Here is a 21,127-nt window from a genome sequence, read left to right on the forward strand (position 1 = left end):
GGATCGGCATCACTGCCAAGTCTGGGACCTGATGTACTTTGGTGGTGCAGAGTCACAAGTCTTATGAATTCACAGGCTCAAAGGGGAAGTATTGTGGCTCAGTGGCAGAGCCTCTGCTTGGCATGCAGAAGGCCCCAGGCTCAATCCCCGGCATCTCCAGTTAAACACGACCAGGCAGGAGGTCAGAGATGTCAAACTTGTTTGTTACGAGGGCTGGATCGAACATAAAAGCTACTTTGTTGGGCCGGGCCATGTCTGCCATAAAATGTAATGCCAGGTGCCCGAGAGATAAACTTTATAAATAACAGAGGCAAACCCAATTAACAATATTATTTGATCATTATCAAAACGCAAACAAACACAATTGATTCCTAGGAGTGAAAGCAATTGATTTACTGGGGAATCCACAAAAGCCACAATCAATGTATTTAATCATACGTGAGAAGGGGTACCATACCTGCCCGCTAGCCATTTCCTTTAATTTCCTGACAGCTTCAAAGACACATACCTCACTGTGTGTACTTGTGCGCGCACACACACACACATACACACACGAGCAACCTCCTGCCTTTCCTTTCTCACACCAGTTGCTTGAAGACCGGATAAGAGCCCTGGACAGGCCGTTCTGTCCCCCAGGCCACATGTTTGACACCCCTGCAGTAGGTGATGGGAATGACCTCCACCTGAGACCCTGGAGAGCTGTAAAGAGGGGCGGGTGGCTCAGCGGAAGAGCCTCTGCTTGGCATGCAGAAGGTCCCAGGTTCAATCCCCGGCATCTCCAGGAGAAAAGGACCAGGCAGGAGGTGATGGGAAAGACCTCTGCTTGAGAGCCTGGAGAGCTGTAAAGAGGGGCTGTGGCTCAGTGGAAGAGCCTCTGCTTGGCATGCAAAAGGTCCCCGGTTCAATCCCCGGCATCTCCAGCTAAAAAGGACCAGGCAGGAGGTGATGGGAATGACCTCCGCCTGAGACCCTGGAGAGCTGTAAAGAGGGGCGGGTGGCTCAGCGGAAGAGCCTCTGCTTGGCATGCAGAAGGTCCCAGGTTCTATCCCCGGCATCTCCAGGAGAAAAGGACCAGGCAGGACGTGATGGGAAAGACCTCTGCTTGAGAGCCTGGAGAGCTGTAAAGAGGGGCTGTGGCTCAGTGGAAGAGCCTCTGCTTGGCATGCAAAAGGTCCCCGGTTCAATCCCCGGCATCTCCAGCTAAAAAGGACCAGGCAGGAGGTGATGGGAATGACCTCCGCCTGAGACCCTGGAGAGCTGTAAAGAGCGCCTGGTGGCTCAGTGGAAGAGCCTCTGCTTGGCATGCAGAAGGTCCCAGGTTCAATTCCCGGCATCTCCAGGTGAAAAGGACCAGGCAGTAGGTGATGGGAAAGACCTCAGCCTGAGACTCTGAAGAGCTGCTGCCAGTCTGAGTAGACAATACTGACCTTGATGGACTGATGGTCGGATTCATTATAAAGCACCTTTGAAGAACCTTGATGGACCTGTGGTCTGATTGAGTACAACGCAGAGGAAGAGCATCTGCTTGGCATGCAGAAGGTCCTAGGTTCAATCCCCGGCATCTCCACTAAAAAGGGACCAGGTGATGTGGAAGACGTCTGCCTGAGACCCTGGAGAACTGTAAAGAGGGGCTGTGGTTCAGTGACAGAGCCTCTGCTTGGCATGCAGAAGGTCCCAGGTTCAATCCCCAGCATCTCCTGTTAAAAGGATCAGGTAGGAGGTGATGTGAAAGACCTCCGCCTGAGACCCTGGGGAGCTGCTGCCAGTCTGAGTAGGCAATACTGACCTTGATGCACCAATGGTCTGACTCAGGATGGCAGCTTCATGTCTGACCAGGCACCCTGAGGTGAGCAGCGTTCTCTCAGTCTTTATAACCCACACCCCCACCTGCAGGGTTGCTGCATGGATTACTGAGGCAGCAGCTTTGGAATGAATGGGTCACAGATTCATGCAGGAGTGTGCGGGGAGACTCATCTCCACCAATTTGCCCTTCCACTGCTGCCTGTGAGCCACATTCATTGATATTCCCAAGAGCACTCTGATCCTGGCCTGCCCCCAGAAGCTAAGCAGAGTCGGCCCTGCTCAGTGTTGGGATGGGAGGCCACCACCAAGGAAGTCCAGCATCGCTACGCAGAGGCAGGCCACGGCAAGCCACCTCTGAGCTTCCCTTGCCGTGAAAACCCTATGGGGTTGCTGTAAGTTGGCTGCGACTTGACGGCACTTTCCGTCACCACCGCTCTGATCCTCAGGAGTGGCTTCTTTAGGGGGAACAGAGGAGACTGGAGTGGGAAGGGCAAACTGGCCAAGATCTCTTCTGTAAACGCCCCGGTTGTTTAGATTCACGGCCTTACAGCACAAAGACTTTTGAACACTTGGAAAGTGTTTAATAAACGTTATCGTTGCTACAGCCCACTGACAACATGAGCTTTTGCAGATGTGCTGCTTTTCATTCTCCAAATGTGATACTCCATCCACCACCACCCCCAAAATCCGACTTATAATAATTAAGTTGAATTCATATTGGGTGCTGAATGAGTAAAGGAGCTAATCCCCTTTACATCAAAATGATTATTTCAGCACCGAGGGTTGGTGTGCGCTTGCAAGCGGAACTGACAAATCCCTTTGTTTCTCTCCGATGCCCAGCATATGCACGCCACATTCTCCTTCTCTGCACCCTTGTTCTCTGTGCCTCAGTTTCCCCTAGGGTTGCCAGCTCTAGACTAGAAATGTAAAATTTCCAAAAATTTTGAAGCTCAGAAAAAAACCTGGGTTTTTTCGGAGGGAAACGGAAATTTTCAGAAAAAAAAGAAAAAAAAATTAGCACTTCTTTTTTTTTTTCCCAGATTGAAAGTCATTCTGTTACTTTAGGAACATAAAATATGACTATGGACATTTTTACTTGGCATGAAATTATCACAACTAGCATATTAAAAATATAGTGTATCCAAACAATTATTACAAACAGAATACCCACCCACATGCAAAAACAAAACTGAAACCTTTTTCTTTTCTTGTGACAACAGCACCTCCTAAAGGAAGGAATGCATCTTGCATTGGAGAGTTCAGTTTGTAACCTAGGACTTGCTTGTGCTCAGTGCACAGAAATTAGATCAATCTGATACCATACATATTTTTTAGAAATGATTTGGAAAATATTTGAACACCTTGTCTCAAAATATTTTATTCACCATGTTAAAATAAAACGTTCCATAATCGATTTTTCCCCTTTTCCTTTCTTTTTTCAATTTTTTTGGGGGGAAAAGGCTTCAGGGGAAAAAACAGAAAAAAAAATGTTTTTTTCCGTATTTTTCCGTTTTTTTTCCCGGGCCTTCACATCTCTACTCTGGACTGGGAAATTCCTGGAGATCTGAGGCCGGAGCTTGGGGAGGGTGGCGTTTGGGGAGGGGAGGGACCTCAGCAGAGTATAATGCCACAGAGTCCACCCTCCAACGCAGCCATGTTCTCCAGGGGAACTCGTCTCTATAGTCTGGAGATCAACTATAATTCTGGGAGATCTCCAGGCACCACCTGGAGGTTGGCAGCAGTGTTTCCTCTAAGCTGAGTTAGTGTGAGCCAGCTTACAGTTTTTTAGCCTCCGGCTCACACATTTTCATCTTAGCTCAGGAAGGATGTGGCTCCAGAGCAAACTGATTTCTGCAGTAACCAAATTGCTTGCTCGTAACTTTAATGCTGGGAGCTCACAAAGTAGAACTTTTGCTCACAAGACTCCACGGCTTAGAGGGAGCACTGGTTGGCAGCACAGCACTCCCACTATAGGCAGTCTTGCTGTTATCCTAGCAAAGGTGCCAAACTGCTCAAGAGCTCATCTCTCCCCCGCCCCCGCCCACCTGGATAGCCCAGGCAAGCCACCACCCTCTATAGATGGGGCAGTGGGCAAGCCCGATCTCATCAGATATCGGAAGCTAAGCAGGGTTGACTCTAGCAAGTACTTGGACAGGAGACGTTCTTGGAGGCGTGGCAGGCTTTCTCTGGCCACCTCTCTGATTATCCTCCAGGCCCCCATTAGGGGTTAGTCCCCAGAGGTTGCCATGACGTCCAGGTGCACATACAGTCAGTAACCAGAGGTCGCCATTACTTCCAGGTGCGCATGCATACACGCATACACACACAAACAAAAAATACCCCCCCAAAGGAGGTCATCCCCCCCCCAACATGGAATTTATTTCAGAAACCTCAAGACTGACTCCAGCCTTGAGAAAGCTTCTTATTGTATAGTGCATTGGCATTCAATCAGTGCCTCGACAACCGAGGCATGGCCTAGAAAGGAAGAATTCCTGAAAATACCAGGAACAGAACCTGAGAGGGAAGAGATAAATAACAACTGGGACATACATCCCTGAGCCTTCTCTGTTCAGTTCTCTCAAAACCTTGCAAGGTATGTCGCTGGAAGAGGCGACTGGCCCAAAGCCGCCCAATATATTTTGATTGCCAAACCAGGGTTTGAAACCGTGACAAATGTTATCCATTATAACCATTTAGGAGAGTAGCCGCATAGGTTTCAGTAGAAGAGCTTGATTCTATATGGCCAGGGTCTGGCATACCTGAGAGACCGCCTTTCCCCATATGTTCCCCCAAGGGCACTACGGTCGGGGACTCAACATCTCCTGGTAACCCCAGGCCCCAAAGATACCAAACCTGCTGCAACCAGGGCCAGGGCCTTTTCGGTGGTGGCTCCTACCTGGTGGAATGAGCTCCTGGTGGAGATCCAGGCCCTGCAGGACCTTGCGCAGTTCCATGGGGCCTGTAAGACGGAGCTCTTCCGCCAGGGTTTTGAGTAGGAGCCACCACCACCACTGTACCATCATCGCACCACCATCACCAATTGGAGTGGGTACCATTGGGGAGCGAGATGGCCCTGGGATGAAGAATGGATGGCAGTGCTGTCTGGAACGTACTTTGTTGTTCTGGGACCATCTTTACCAGAACCCCATCTTGTTATTAAGAACTTTTGTGAAAACTAGAGCACCTGCACTTTATTGTATAAATGATTTTATTGTTTTAGTTGTCTTCATCTTGGCATACGTGCCTCATTTGTCAGCCGCCCTGAGCCCATTCTGGGGTGAGCGGGTTATAAATCCAATAATAAAAAATAAATAAAAATAAAAAATTCAAGTCCAGTAGCGCCTTAAGGACCAACAAGATTTTTGGGGTACGAGCTTTTGAGAGTCATAAGAACATAAGAGAAGCCAATGCTGGATCAGGCCCATGGCCCATCCAGTCCAAATAACAGGTGCCATCAGGAGGTCCACCTGTGGGGCCAGGACACTAGAAGCCCTCCCACTGTTGCCCCCCCCAAGCACCAAGAATACAGAACCAAGAGTTCCTATCTCTACCTTGTGGCTAGTAGCCACTGATGGACAGCACCCTTCATCAGATACAAGCTTTGACTCCTGAAAGCTTCTACCCTGGAATTCTTGTCGGTTTTTAAGGTGCTACTGGACTCGAATCATACTTTATCCATTACAACGCTCCTCGTGTACGTTGTCAGAAGTCCAAATGGCTATAAAGGTATTTTGCGGATACTGTGCTGATTTACTGTTCGGCCTTATTTTAGCCAGAAGGCACATTTTAGAGTAATGTATTTTAAGCTCGTGGGAACGCACTTATAACCCAATTTTGCAGCATGTTTACCCAGAAGGAAGTCCCACTGTGTTCAGGAGGACTTAAATGCAAGCAAAAATGTGCCCAGGACTGGAGCATTAATTTAAAAGAATAATTTAGAAGTGTGGCATTATCTTTCATCCGACATTGTCAAAATTCAACTAAAGAGACATAAGCTATGGAAGAAAGCCTTATGAAGGGACATTATTCCATTAATAGATGAGCCTCTATGGAAGCGTCTGATAAGGAAAAGCCCCTGTGAGTTGCTGTGTGTGTGTGTGCGCGCGCGCGTGTGTGTGCACCCATTCTGCCTGAACAGATCGGCTTTGCATTCTATTGAACGACTGGAAGAAACTCTAGTTTTAAATCTGGGGGGGATTAATGCAAAACCTGAAATGCTTACATTGTAAAGGAAGCAGAAGATGAAACAGCAGATGTAGTCTGCTCCTTTTCTCTTTCTATATATATAGCTTGGGCGGCAGAAGCCGGCTTTTAAAATGTGTTATTACAAAACCAAAGATCCATACAGTTTCCGACACGATGAAGCCATTTTGAATGCAAGCGGTTTATCCAGTTGCAATGCCAGCCTTGCATTTAAACCCCAAAGCACCCCCAAACCTTTCAACAATATCGGCGCCAGATTTTCTCTAAACAAACTATATGGAAATACCCTTTCTCAATAACAAAACAAAATTATGCTTTTTAAGTGGTCTACAAGACTGTGTGCTCTATATTTATAGGAGTCATTTTCTGCCTTGCAAACTCTATTGTGGGTCTTTTTTAAAACGCCGTCTGTTTGCTTAAAAGGAGAAAAAGATGCCTTTTCATGGTAATGAAATCATAACAGCCGTTACAATTAATTCCCCATCAGCTTCACCTTAAGAAGCCCCTATCTTTAGGAATTTATAATGTGTCTATAAAACACACAAACACCCTCCAGTTGAAACCTGGCAGATGAGGATACAACCAGACAATGACGGTTTAAAACAAATCTTTATTTTGCCACTCTCTGCTAGCTCCGCCACAAGATTTAGGGTGCTGCGGTATGTAAAATAAAAGGTCATATTCTTAATGCGCGGAATTTTATCTCTACAGAAGTGTGGCTTTCACAACTATTCTGAAATTTCCGTTCTTAACGGAGCAGTTCTATCTGCTAATTACACCCACTCAGCGGGACAGTGGAATACAGTCACTGGGGCACGGTAAAGTTATGCCTGCCACAAAAGCAGGCAGAACAGAGCCAAGAGAATGAATCTCTGTGTAGCCCATAATAAGACCACTTCGCTTCATCAGCCTCACGTGCTCGACCTTTTCTCCTGAGAATTCCTCAGCTGGGTTTTAGATTTAGGCCACTACAAATGTCCCATCTTTCTCAGCCTATGATGAAATCACCTCTAGCTGCAGTGGCTCAGTGGTTAAGACGCTGAACTGCAGACTGGACGGTCGGTAGTTTGGCAGTTTGAGACCCGAGTGCAGCATGAAGGAGTGAGCTCCCGTCTCTGGTCCCGGCTCCTGCCAACCTAGCAGTTCGAAAGCAAGAAATTGCAAGTAGATAAATAGGTACCGCTTTTGTGGGAAGGTCACAGCGTTCCGTACACCTCAGCGTCTAGTCATGCTGGCCACATGCCGACGGAGACGTCTTCGGACAGCGCTGGCTCTTCAGAAACTGAGATGAGCACCGCCCCCTAGAGTCAGATTCGACTGGCTTTTGAGCAAGGGAAACCTTTACTAGAACTTACCAGTATCACGGGACCAGAATCTTACTTTCCTTTCCAACAGGGGAGGCATCTCCAGTAGGGGTACCAACCGCCAGGAGATCTCCCAGAATTACAACTGATCTCCAGACTACAGAGATCTGCTCCTCTGGAGAAAATGGCAGCTTTGGTGTAACCAGTTTGTGTGTCGTGGTGAAGTGCGCAGAGTCTAATCTGGGAGAACCGGGTTTGATTCCCCACTCCTCCACTCGCAGCTGCTGGATGACCTTGGGCCAAGCCATAGTTCTGTCAGAGCTGCTCTTGAAAGAGCAGTCCTCAAAAGAGCTCTCTTAGCCCCACCTGCCTCACAGGGTGTCTGTTGTGGGGAGGGGAGAGGAAAGGAGATTGTAAGCTGCTCTAAGACTCCAAGAGAAGGGCAGGGCATAAATCCAATCTCCTCCTCCTCCTCCTCTTCTTTAGAGGGCAAACTCTATGGCATACCACTAGGTGAAATCCCTCCCCAGATTCTCTCCTCTAGCAGGCGTCACCCCCAAGACTCCAGGAATCTCCTGGGCTGCAGTTGGCAGCCCTAATTCTCCAGTGTTTTCCCTGAAGGGACGTATTTTTCTACCGCCTAGATTTCACTGTTAATCACCTTTTCATTTAAACTTTGCAGGCCCACCGAGCAGCCGAGATTCTTCGCCCAGAATGATTTCGCACAACATGACGTGGATTCGGTACCCGAGCCATTCCTCCACCAACATCGAGGACATCATAGCTTCTCAAAACGTCATATCCAGATTTATGCATGGCTACTTCGCTCTCTTCGTGCCCCCCGGGTTACTTGCCGGGATTGTTATCTTGGTCATGGTCGTCAAGACCTGCACGCGGCGCACCTCGGAGAAGCTCGATGCCCCGATTCTAGCTCACGCCGTCAGCAGCCTCTTAATGATCCTGTTCTCATTCACGGTCACGGCCAGGCCTAACTATCTGAAAGTCACGTACTTAGAGTGTGGGACTCTGTCGTTCTTTTTCAACTTGGTTTACTTCGGCTCTCAGTACCTCATTGTTCTAATGGTGCTTCGCTTTCACCTCCACAAGCACCCGCCCCAGAACGCTTTAATCATCAGGGCTCATCAAAATCCGATCGTCTGTATTGGGTTTGTGCTCATGTGGGCCTTTTGTACGGCACTGATTGTCGTGGCGCTTCTGGGCATTGAGGATTACTATGGAAGAACAGACTGCCAATTAGATCCGTTATTTGCATGGCCGGAATACGAGATTATTAAATTTACCTTTGGCTTTGGCATTCCATCTTTGTTCCATCTTTTCTGCTTCATCCTACTGCTCGTTAAAGGGACTCAGCCGGAAATCCACTCCCCACGACAGAACGTTCGTTCTCATTTGATTGTTTTGGTTATTACAATCACCATGTTCGCGTGCCGCCTGTTTTACAACATTATTCTTCTCTCCAGGACGGCTTTGAAGATACAGAGAAGTATAGGGACACCCAAAAATGAGCTCATAATGAATATCGCTGAGATAATATTATTTGCCGAGAGCTGCATTAGTTTAGTCCTTATACTCTTCCTTCATAAACAGTACAGGAGTGGTTTCTTTAATTTTATACGGAATGTCACAAAAGTTTGCAGAAGACAACGCGCCAGCGACAGATCTCATGAAATGCCAGAAACTCAATCGTAAGTCCTACCTTCCCCTTCTGAAAATGGATCTTGCAGACTTCCGGAAAGAAAACGGAAGGAATAAAAGGCTGTCGAGATTCTTTATGCCTACAACTGGGCTGCTGAACAAACCTTTCCCAGCCGAGATGTTGTTTTACAACTGCAAGAATGTCAAGCTTTGCCAGAGTTGCCATTAACACACTTATCCCAGGGCAGCTCCGTCTGCGTGCGACGACTGACGGGTGAACAGTGAACAACAATCTCATAAAAACAACTGGCCAAGAGCTTTTACAAAGAGATTTGGCCTCTGTTTTACGGACGTGTAATTAATACTCTCGAGTTTGAGGAGACTTAAGGAAGAACTGGATCTTGCCAACATCAATACGAGGGAAAAAAAGAGAGACTACGTGAACACACGAAAGCTGCCTTGTACTAAGTCAGATCCTTGGTCCATGAAGGCCAGTACTGTCTACTCAGACTGGCAGCAGCTCTCTGGGGTCTCAGGTAGGGGTCTTTCGCATTGTCAGTCACCTGATCCTTTGAGTGGAGATGCTGGGGATTGAACCCAGGACCTCCTGCATGCCAAGCAGATGCTCTACCACTGAGCCACAACCCCAACCCCCCCCCCCCCGGCCGAGGGAAGAGAAGAGAGATCTTGAAGTAGATGCACACTGACCGAAAGAATAACACAGGTCTGCAAGACACGCTTGTTAAGTTGACAGAACTAATCACGCTGTCTCTCTCACATTATCCCTTCAAGCCTCCAACATTTTGACCCACGCAGGTTCACAATAGATGCAGCTCAGACACAGGAAGGGCACTTCATCGCACGCTCCCGGGCCCACAAAGCAAGTCGCTACAAAATCGTGTGAACATACGAAGCCCTGCAAAGAGACATTTGCTACCGGGAGAAAGTGTGCATGTTGCCATGCTCAGACAGCCTGTCTGCAACAAGAAACACATTCTGCTGTGCGTAGGGCAGGAACTGATCTCCAGATGACAGGAATCGCTTTCTCTTGGGAAAATGGCTGCTTTGGAGGGTGGACTCTATGGCATTATACCCTGCTGAGGTCATAATAACATAAGAACATCAAAGAAGCCAATGCTGGATCAGGCCAATGGCCCATCCAGTCCAACACTCTGTGTCACACGGTGGCCAAAAATACCAGGTGCCATCAGGAGGTCCAGCAGTGGGGTCAAGACACTAGGAGCCCTCCCACTGTTGCCCCCCCCCCCCCGCACCAAGAATACAGAGCATCACTTGCCCCAAGTGAAGGTTCCTCCCTTCCCAAGCTCTGCCCCACACATCTCCAGGTATTTTCCAAATGGGAGATGGCAACCCTAGAGGGTGTGCCTGGAGAAGAAAAATGACTGATTTTCAGTGGGGTGGGGCTTAAGCCAACAGTCACACTGGGCTTGGGAAGCACAACTTAAATACATTTGGGCAAACTCTTCAGAAAACCCCACCAGCATGAAGAGATCTGATAGAAAACAGGGTTGTGAAGACAGTAAAACATTGAGGGACAATGCGCCCTTGTGAGCCAGAATTCTTTTTAAGTCAGACATGAGAAAATGGCAATTCTAGCAATCGTGACACAGTGAGAAACCTGAAGGCTATAAAGACGGTAGCGCTTTTATTAAATGAAATAGGCCCATAGCCAGGATTTTGTGGCTTGTGGGCAGTGTTCCCTCTAAGCTGAGTTAGTGTGAGCTCGCTCACAGTTTTTTAACCTCCAGCTCACACATTTTTGTCTTGGCTCAGGAAAGATGGCTCCCAAGCAAACTAACTTATGCAGTAGCCAAATCACTTGCTCTCAACTTTAATGCCAGTAGCTCAGAAAACAGAATTTTTGCTCAAAAGACTCCACAGCTTAGAGGGAGCATTGCTTGTGGGGCAAAAATTTTTCTGGTGGGGCTGAAGTTCTCAGTGCAAAAAGAAAAACCATTTAACCAATAGAAAGCTGTTCCCAGACTAGATCTCTAAATTGCAAACTGCCAACCACTGTAGATGACAGTTCTCAGCTGCCGCAAGTTAATCACTTCTGCCAGCCTAAGCAACAATTCCGATAACAAGCTGGCATGTGGGGGGTGATGGCTTTTATAGTCAAGAAAGCTAACACTTAGGCAGAAAAACTCTCTTGGAAGGAGACCAGTTTCTTGACACAGAGTTAGAAGAGATCCTAGAGGTCACCTACTCCAACCCCCTTGCTCAGTGCAGGAAATAATCAACTACAGCACTCTGCTTAAAGGAGCGCACACCTTTAATAATGTTTTAAAATTATTGAAAACAATCATTAACAGGAGAAATTCTTGTGGGGCTGTGCCTTTAAGAAAGGGGGCAGAGCCCCCCAAAGCCTCACCATAGCTATGGGCCTGATTGCAAGAATTTTGCACTCAAAAATCCAGGTGAATGGTAAAGGAAGAAAGGAGATTCTAATGGGACACTGTGTTGCATTTTCTTCCTGTTCACAAGGGGGTATTCATTTGCTGGTCCAAAGATATCATTGTAAAAAGATAAGGCCACAAATTAAGGAAGGTTAAGTCTAGACTCTACAAGTTCACTCCATATTAACTAAACCAGGCATCCCCAACAGGTTGCCCTCAGGCGCCACAACGCCTGCCACCTTTCATGGTACCCACCAGGTGGTTTTAGAAAGTGGGTGGGATTCAGGCGGGACTTTCCCCAGCAGAGCTTCTGATTTGCTATCAGAGCCATCAAGAACCAAGCATGCCCTCTTCCTCTATGTTATGTCAGCCTATGTTCTGTTTGTTGGACAGGCCAAAGCGTAATGGAATGCTGAGAGAGTGAACTGGAACTATGGGAAATGTTTCTTATGTATACACAGGTTGCTTATGGCAATGCAACAGGGAAGAACTTTAATTCCACTTCCCCAATTATCTAAACCAGAATCAAACTCCGCTGTTGTTGTTGTTGTTTTTCCATGTATAAAGTTAATAAAAGTTTCTAAAAATATTTCAAATTGTCTCAGTGACGTTCCAATTATTACTAACTTCGTTTTCGAAGTGCACGCAGGCCAGGATGTTAGAAGCTCGTCTAGGCGTGTGGATATTTGTTTTGGTCGTGGAGGAAAAAAAGGAGCCCGCTCCTACTCGGAAGCAATCGCCATTTTATGGGGGAGGTGAGAGGAAGGGAAAAGCAATCAGGGAAATGTCATTACGGCACACCCCACGCTAAATGGGAACAAATGGCACCCGCATCCAAACAAAGATGAGCAGGGACAACGGGGACGAGAACATTTGGAGTGCACATTAGTCCCATTACCTGGAACCTGTGGGGATCGGATGTGCTTTTAGCGATCCTTGTTTCTAAATATGTTAAAAACACCTTGGGAAAATGTGGGTTAAGTTTCACTGGCTTGAACGGATGCGGCGACTGTGGCTTCTGGAAGAATCCAGGGGGCCCATGTATTTCTACCCTACCATAAGAACGTCAGAGAAGCCAATGTTGGATCAGGCCAATGGCCCATCCAGTCCAACGCTCTGTGTCACACAGTGGCCAAAAATACCAGGGGCCATCAGGAGGTCCATCAGTGGGGTCAGGACACTAGAAGCCCTCCCACTGTTGCCCCCCTCCAAGCACCAAGAATATAGAGCATCACTTGCCCCTATCTGATGGACCTCTGCTCCATATGCTTATCTAATTCTATCTGATGGACCTCTGCTCCATATGCTTATCTAATTCCCTCTTAGAAGAACATAAGAGAGCCAATGTTGGATCAGGCCAATGACCCATCCAGTCCAACACTCTGTGTCACACAGTGGCCAAAAATACCAGGTGCCATCAGGAGGTCCAGCAGTGGGGCCAGGACACTAGAAGCCCTCCCACTGTTGCCCCCCCCCCAAGCACCAAGAATACAAAGCATCACTTGCCCCAGACCGAGAGTTCGTATCTCTACCTTGTGGCTAATAGCCACTGATGGAGCTCTGCTCCAGATGTTGATCCAGTTCCCTCTTGAAGCCGTCCACGCTTGTAGCCGCCACCACCTCCTGTGGCAGTGAATTCCATGTGTTAATCACTCTTTGGGTGAAGAAGGACTTCCTTTTATCCGTTCTAACCCAACTGCTCAGCAATTTCATTGAGTGCCCAAGAGTTCTTGTACAGGGTATCACTTGCAGAATGTACCGAAGGCAAGGTTGAATGATTCCACTTGCTCCTTCTCAGGCTAGTGCGCCACTGTGACGAGATATTAGAAACGAGGGCAGCAGCACCCCATCGCCGTAACTGATAAGATTAATCCTAACCCTAACCGCCTCCCCCCCCCCGGGTTAACTGGGACACGGGATTTTCATTAAAGGAACACAAGTGCAACAAAACCCACAAAGGCCAGGCGCCATCTGAGAACAACCCTGACCCGGATGGCCCAGGCTAGCCCAATCTCATCAGATCTCAGAAGCTAAGCAGGGTCAGCCCTGGTTAGCGGTTGGATGGGAGCCCAGCAAGGAAGTCCAGGGTTGCTACGCAGAGGCAGGCAATGGCAAACCAACTCTATTTGTCTCTTGATCTGGTCTAGATGGCCTCAGCTGGTCTAATCAAGTCAGATCTCAGAAGCTAAACAGGGTCGGCCTTAGTTGGCACTTGCTTAGGAAGACCACCAAGGAAGTCCAGGGTCGCTATGCAGAGGCAGTCAATGGCAAACCACCTCTGTTTGTCTCTTGCCCTGGTCTGAGTGGCCCACGTTGGCCTGCTCTCCTCAGATCCTGGAAGCTAAGCAAGGTTGACCCTGGTTAGTTTTTGGACGGGAGCCCAGCAAGGAAGTTCAGGGTTGCTAAGCAGAGGCAGGCAATGGCAAACCACCTCTGTTTGTCTCTTGCCCTGACCTGGATGGCCCATGTTGGCCTGCTCTCATCAGATCCTGGAAGCTAAGCAAGGTTGACCCTGGTTAGTTCTTAGATGGGAGACCACCAAAGAAGTCCAGGGTTGCTAAGCAGAGGCAGGCAATGGCAAACTGCCTCTGTTTGTCTCTTGCCCTGACCTGGATGGCCCACGTTGGCCTGCTTTCGTCAGATCCTGGAAGCTAAGCAAGGTTGACCCTGGTTAGTTCTTGGATGGGAAACCACCAAAGAAGTCCAGGGTTGCTAAGCAGAGGCAGGCAATGGCAAACTGCCTCTGTTTGACTCTTGCCCTGACCTGGATGGCCCACGTTGCCCTGCTTTCGTCAGATCCTGGAAGCTAAGCAAGGTTGACCCTGGTTAGTTCTTGGATGGGAGACCACCAAAGAAGTCCAGGGTTGCTAAGCAGAGGTAGACAATGGCAAACTGCCTCTGTTTGTCTCTTGGCCTGACCTGGATGGCCCGGATTTGCCCAATTTAATCAGATCTCAGAAGCTAAGCAGGGTTAGCCCTGGTTGGGACTTGGAGGGGAGGCCCCCAGTGAAGAGTAGGGTAGCCACGTAGAGGCAAGGGAACGACAAACCACCTCTTCTCATCTCTTGCCTTGAAAACGACATGGTCCTGGGGTCACCGTGAGTTGGTTGTGAAAGCTCACAAAGATTTCTGCCGGTTTTAATCTACTCAATCAACCAGCTCAGATTACCTTACTTGAACAACTGATCCCACATATAGTTTCCAAGGGGCAGCTCAAAGCACCTGACAGAGGCAGACACGGAGAAAAGAAAATAGGCCTTTAAAAAGAACACGCTTTAGAAGTACGACAACATAAACTCAGCACCGGATTGTGCTGAATCGTACGTGTGATGCTGACCGTCTCTCCATGGATCTGCTCTTCCTTCCCACTTCTGCCCTTAATAAATACGTCCCGTGTGTCGCAAAAGCACAAGGTAAAAAGGTAAAGGTTCCCTTGCTCGAAAGCCAGACGAATCCGACTCTAGGGTTGCGGTGCTCATCTCCGTTTCAAAGCCGAAGAGCCAGCGCTGTCCGAAGACATCTCCGTAGTCATGTGGCCGGCATGACTAAACACCAAGGCGCACAGAACGCTGTTACCTTCCCGCCAAAGTGGTGCCTATTTATCTACTTGCAATTTCTTGCTTTCGAACTGCTAGGTTGGCAGGAGCTGGAACTAGAGACGGGAGCTCACTCCGTCTTGCGGCACCCGGGTCTCGAACTGCTGAACTACTGACCTTCCACAGCCCGCAGTTCAGCGTCTTAACCACTTGAGCCACCGCAGCTCCTAAAAAAAGCACAGGAGGCAGGCGCAAAGTTTGCCTCCCCGCACACATTCACGGCCAGGAGTCAGAGCCAAGCCCGGCTCTCCTGGTGTGCATACCTGGCAAAGACTCAGGAAAACAGCAAGTGCCAAAGCCCGGGGGGGTGTTAAGAAGTCAACAGCCCTCTCTTTGAGGGAAAAAACACAGAGAAAACATATGGCCAAGTGAAATCGAGATAGCCGTTACCTAGTCACAAATGGAGCACTGATAAATGGCAGCTGCTAACCTACTTCCACGCTCTCTCTGGCTACGCGGAGTCGCACCCGGCAGCCGGCGGAATCTCAGCAACAGTGAAGATCCCGAGGTATGTCAGGGCACTGCCAATGCCAACAGTGGCATGACTACAAGAGCCCATCTTGATCGCTCCAGCTATAAACTGCAGAGGTGCAATAAAGCGATTTACAGGGGCTAACACAAAACGCGGAGCAATATACCGCCACTAGATAGCTGATCGGCTTTGTAACGAGAAAAATGTACAGACGGTAGGAGCGTTAGAAGGTGCATCTGCATTTACATTTATTTATAGCCTGCTTTTCTCCGCTGTTGGGATTTCGAGGCAGCTTAGACCATCGTTCTCCCCTCCTGCAGGTTCTCACAACAACCCTGTGAGGTAGGCCAGGCTGAGAATATGTGATGGGGCTCAAGGACAACCGAGGTTCTGTGAGAGAAGTGAGGAGTCAAACTTGGGTCTCCCAAAGTCCTGGTCTCCTGCTCTACGGTATCTACTTTACTACGTGCCACACCACATGGGTACCACAGCTGTTGTGGTGCAGTGGTTAGAGTGTCCAACTAGGACCCTGATCGATCCCCAGTCTGCCACTAAAGTCTCCCGGATGACCTTGGGCCTGTACATCTCCCAACCTAACCCACCTCACAAGGTAGTTGTTATAAGAGTAAGGTAGAGGATGGAAGAATGATGTAATCAGTCACTTTGATTCCCCATAAGGCAGAAAAGCAGGATGTACTTTTTTAAAAAAATGAAGAAAGAATTATAAATATTTACTTTAAAATGTGATGAATCAGTAGATGTCAATCACACATTCAGTCCCTAACTAAGAAGAGTTTCTGTGGAAGTCTCTTGGCTATTTTCTTCAAATTAAATTCTTTTTCTTTTTTTTTAAAAAAAGTGAGTTGGCTTTCCTTTTGCCCCTAAAAACAGGGGGGGGGGGGCATTTTGTGTGTGTAACTGTTTAGTTGCAAAAGTCACACAATTTTTAAAAAATGAAAGCTTACCAGTGTTCAGAAACAAGAACAAAGAACATATTAAAAGGAATATCTGGGGGATTTCAGAGCAGTGATTTTCAAATTGGAACCCCAAAGTTCCTTGAAAGTTATTACCTGGAGATCCTCAGGGGAAAAGCCAAAGGTAGGTAACGGGTCTTTCTAGAAGAAGGAGAAGAAGAGATAGGATTTATACCCTGCCCTTCACTCAGAGTTTTAGAGTGGCTTACAGACTCTTTTCCCTTCCCTTACCCACAACAGACACCCTGTGAGGTAGGTGGGGCTGAGAGAGCTCTCTTGAGAACTGCCCTTGGGAGAACAGCTCTGACAGAACTACGGCTTGCCCAAGGTCATCCAGCAGGTACAAGTGGAGGAGGGGGGAATCAAACCCTGTTCTCCCAGATTAGAGTCAGTGCACTTAACCACTACACCAAACTGGCTCTCTCTTTTCTAAAAAGCCTCCCCACGTTATGAACTTCCCCCAAGCAATTAGCAGTTTCAGGAAAGTTTACAAGGATCCCAGCAAGCTAGACCCGTGCCCTGTGTAAACTAACAGTGCCAGCTACCGCATGCTCAGAATTTTTTCTTCAGTGCAGAAGGCAGTTCCCTGGCAGACAAGTCAGCGTGAAAAGGTTTCCCTGAATTCAGCCACTATGGTTCTACAGCACTGGTCCCCAACATGGCACCCAAGGGCACCACAGTGCCTAAAGATGCATTTCCCGTTGCCTGCTTCCTTCTCCCACAAAGTCTCCACAAAGAGCCAGTTTGGTGTAGTGGTTACGTGTGTGGACTCTAATCTGGGAGAACCGGGTTTGATTCCCCACTCCTCCAATGCAGCTGCTGGATGACCTTGGGCAAGCCACAGTTCTGACAAGAGCTGTCCTTGAAAGGGCAGTTCTGGAAAGAGCTCTCTCAGCCCCACCTACCTCACAGGGTGACTGTTGTGGGGAGGGGAAGGGGAAGGAGTCTGTATGCCGCTCTGAGACTCTGAGTGAAGAGTGGGGTATAAATCCAATCGCCTCCTCCTCTTCTTCTTCTTCAGCTAAGAGACAATCCTGATTTCTCTCTACTTTAATGGAGTGGAAGGTATTCCCCTCCACATCAGCTGAGAACACCAGTTTGGAAACAGCCGCCTCCATTGTGAAACATCCCAACATTTGGTAGTTGGATGCAGCCCCGCCATGGCAGCCATGTTGTTGTGGCACCCAGAATCTTAAATGTACTTTATTTACACCCCACCTTTTTCCCTGATGGGGACCCAGTGAGGCTTACATCCTTCTCCTCTCCTCTGTTTTATCCTCACAACAAACCTGCGAAGTAGGTTAGGCAAAGAGTGTGTCACTGGCCCAAGGTCACCCAGCCAGCTTCTATGGCTCTCCCGGACACTCTCGCCACTGCACCACGCTGGCTCTCCACATTCTGCTCTCAACATCTCTACCGATCTCAAGATTCCAAAAATGACCAATGGTTTTTAACAAGATTGGAGACCTCCTGTTCTAGAGGGATGGAGAAACATAACCCTAGCAACTGCTTCCTAGCTATATATCTAATTCCCAACAGTCCCCTATGTTCAGATACTTATTTTTGCAGATAGGGGGCATACTCTCCCCCAACAGTTTTTTCTACAGACTCAGGGGACTCCGTGGGTCTGCAGAAAAACCCAAAAAGTAAAAAAAACAAACAAAAAAACCCTCAGGGAAGGTTGAATCCTCCCAAATACCTTTTCAAATGGCTGCCACAGGGATCTACTCCAGGCCTCACCGCATCAGTGACAGATAGACTGGCTGATAGTCAGAAAGACAGATAGACTGAGAAGGAAGCAAAAGCAGAACTGGATCTGGGATTGGGGAGGATTCCTCCTGTAGTATGAATGGCTAAAATAGAAAGGGGTTTGGGTTAAAAAGGTGAGGGAGGGGGCAGGGCATTTTACAGGCCTATTTTGGAGCCAGGCCTGGGACTAGGATTGTCCACTCCAGGTTGGGAAATTCTGTGGTGAAGTCTGAGTAGTAGGGGAGGCCTCAGTTGGATATAATGTCATAGAGCCCACTCATTTTCTACAGGGAGACAGATCTCTGTTGTCTGAAGTTCAGTTGTAATTCTGGGAAATCTCCAGGTCTCACCTGGAGGCTGGCAAACCTAGGCCTATTAGCACCCTCTGGGTGACCTGATACCACCTGACTTGCATGATACAAGTAGGCCTAGCTGCTTGCTACTGTTCAACAACAGCCACCCTATGAAAGTCAGTGTAGAATAATGGTCAGAGCTTCAGAGTAGGGTTTGTGAGACCCAGATTTAGATCCCCCTCTTGCTGTGGAAGCTCACTGGGTGATTTTGGACCAATCACATACCTTCAGCCTAACCTACCTCATAGGGTTGTTGTGTGGATAAAAAGGAGAGAAAAATGAAAACTGCTTTAGTTCCCACTGTGGAGAATGACCATAGTTTTCCTCAACAGAAGCTGCAGAGGGAAATGAGATGGAAAGCTGAAGACAGAGGGGCAGATAAAGGTAGGTTGGCTGTTGGGTGGGAAGGAGATATGGATGCCAACTCCAGGTTGGGAAATTCCTGGATCTCTGAGGGGTGGAGCCTAGGGATGGTGGGGATTAAGGTGGGGAGGGATTTCAGAGAGATATAATACCATAGACTCCACCCCCCAAAGCAGTCATTTCCTCCAGGGGAACTAAAGTTGCCAAACTCCAGGTGAGGGCTGGTGATCTCCTGGAATTAAAATTCATCTCCAGATGAGAGAGATCAGTTCCCCCGGAGAAAATAGCTGCTTTGAAGGGTGGAGTTTATGGTATTACTAGAAATAATGCCCGTTGCAGAAATAAATACAACGGGATCTAGAAAGAGGCTCTGGGAGAGTGCTCTGGCTTTGGGCAAACAGTGTCAGTTTCCTGTGGCAACCTCAGCAGGGTTTAATGACAGAGTTCACTGTTTTCTCCAGAGGGACTGATCTCTGCTACCTGAAGAGCATTTGTATGTTTGAGTTATCTGTAGCCCTCACCTGGAGAGTGGTAACCATTGTTACCCATTCTCCTCTCCCCTATGAGGTATGTTATGCAACTGAAAATCCCAACTGCCTTGCGGGGGGGGGGGGGGGGAGTTTGAGGTGTGGAATGGACTGAAGTCCAATCAGCTTCCATATGCAAAAGACCAGGTTGTCGCAGCAGTTGTGGTGTGGGCGGGACCTGGGCTTTGCCTTCTGATTGGTGGCAATATATGCTGAGGAGCAATGCCATCAGCCATACACTAAGGGAGTGCATTTCAGAATTAGAACTTTGGCACCCACTATTCAATTATATATATGGTATTATACCCTGCTGAGGTCACTTCCAAGCTCAAACCTAATCCTCCCAAGGCTCCACCCCCAAATCTCCAGAAATGTCCCAACATGGAGCTAGCAACCCTACTAGGAACTGATCTCTGTATTTGGGCAATCCATTGTGGTTCCTGGAGAGCAGCTGCTGCCACTGCTGCTGTGGGAGGTGGGGGGGTGGGAGGCCGGGATAGTGACAGGGGCAGAAAGAGTGATGGAGTGGGGGCAGAAAGGAAGTGACAGGCACAGAGGGGAGAGAGAGAAAAAGAAAAGAAAAGGAGTAACAGTGTGAGAGAAGTAGGGGGAGAGGGGAAGAAGCAGAGGTGGGGGGAGTGGGACAGCCACTCCCGCAAATTCCTTGTGAGTCCCCACTTGTCATAAATATATTTGCCACAAGGGGGCCAGATAAAAAACTGCCCAGCACACAAATACAGATTATATTGTATGGCCACGTGACCAATAGTATAACTGAGTCAGAGGCAGATATTCTTTCACTTGATGGAGACCAGCAAGAGAACAGCTTTAATTTTTCTGCATGCAAGGAGCCTAAGCTCTGAGTCTAGGAGCTAATACAAACTGAATGTGATTAGAGTGTCAGATTAGAATCTGAGAGAGACACAGGTTTGAAAACACACACCCCTCCCCCACTGTGGAAGCTCACCAGGCGACCTTGGGCCAATTGCTCTCTCTCAATTCAGCCTACCTCCACAGGGTAGCTGTCGTGAGCAATGTTCCCTCTAAGCTGTGGAGTCTTGTGAGCAAAAATTCTACTTTGTGAGCTACTGGCATTAAACTTGTGAGCGAGCGATTTGGCTACTGAATAAATTAGTTAGCTCTGGAGCCATCCTTCCTGAGCTAAGACAAAAAGGTATGAGCTGGAGACTACAAAACTGTGAGCTAGCTCACACTAACTCAGCTTAGAGGGAACACTGGTCGTGAGGGTAAAATGGAAGAGGGGGAAATGACACTCTAAGTCGCTTTGGGTCCCCACTGGGCAGAAAAGCGGTGTATAAATAGCAGCATACATAAAATAAACTCCAACCACCACCACCACCCTTTGGCTATGCAAAAACCAATTGTTCCATTTTCGGCTTCCCTTTCTACGGGTTCTGTCTGGGAATAACTTGCATCTGAACATTTGTGTTTGACATGCTGCCCTGCCCGTGCAAATGTGAGCACGGAAGCTTTGTGCAAAAGATAATTTCTGCGGGTAGCAGTGTTCCCTCTTAGCTGAGTTAGGTTTCCCTTGCTCGAAAGCCAGTCGAATCCGACTCTAGGGTTGCAGTGCTCATCTCCATTTCCAAGCCGAAGAGTCAGCGCTGTCCGAAGATGTTTCCATGGTGATGTGGCCGGCATGACTAAATGCCAAGGCGCACAGAACACCTTGTTAGTTAGTGTGAGCTT

General features: G+C 48.2%; 1 protein-coding gene and 1 non-coding gene across 2 annotated transcripts in view; both read right to left on the minus strand.

The window, feature by feature from the left end:
- The window catches only part of LOC107124245 (chromosome unknown open reading frame, human C7orf50), a 217,776-nt gene that overhangs the window by 164,835 nt on the left and 31,814 nt on the right, over positions 1–21,127 (minus strand). The window lies entirely within an intron of this gene.
- Positions 9,543–9,614, minus strand: TRNAA-GGC. The gene has a single exon. It is a non-coding gene; the product is annotated as a tRNA-Ala (tRNA).

Source organism: Gekko japonicus, unplaced genomic scaffold (assembly GCF_001447785.1).
Source record: "Gekko japonicus isolate JY-2015 unplaced genomic scaffold, Gekko_japonicus_V1.1 scaffold136, whole genome shotgun sequence".
In the NCBI taxonomy this organism is placed as follows: domain Eukaryota; kingdom Metazoa; phylum Chordata; class Lepidosauria; order Squamata; family Gekkonidae; genus Gekko; species Gekko japonicus.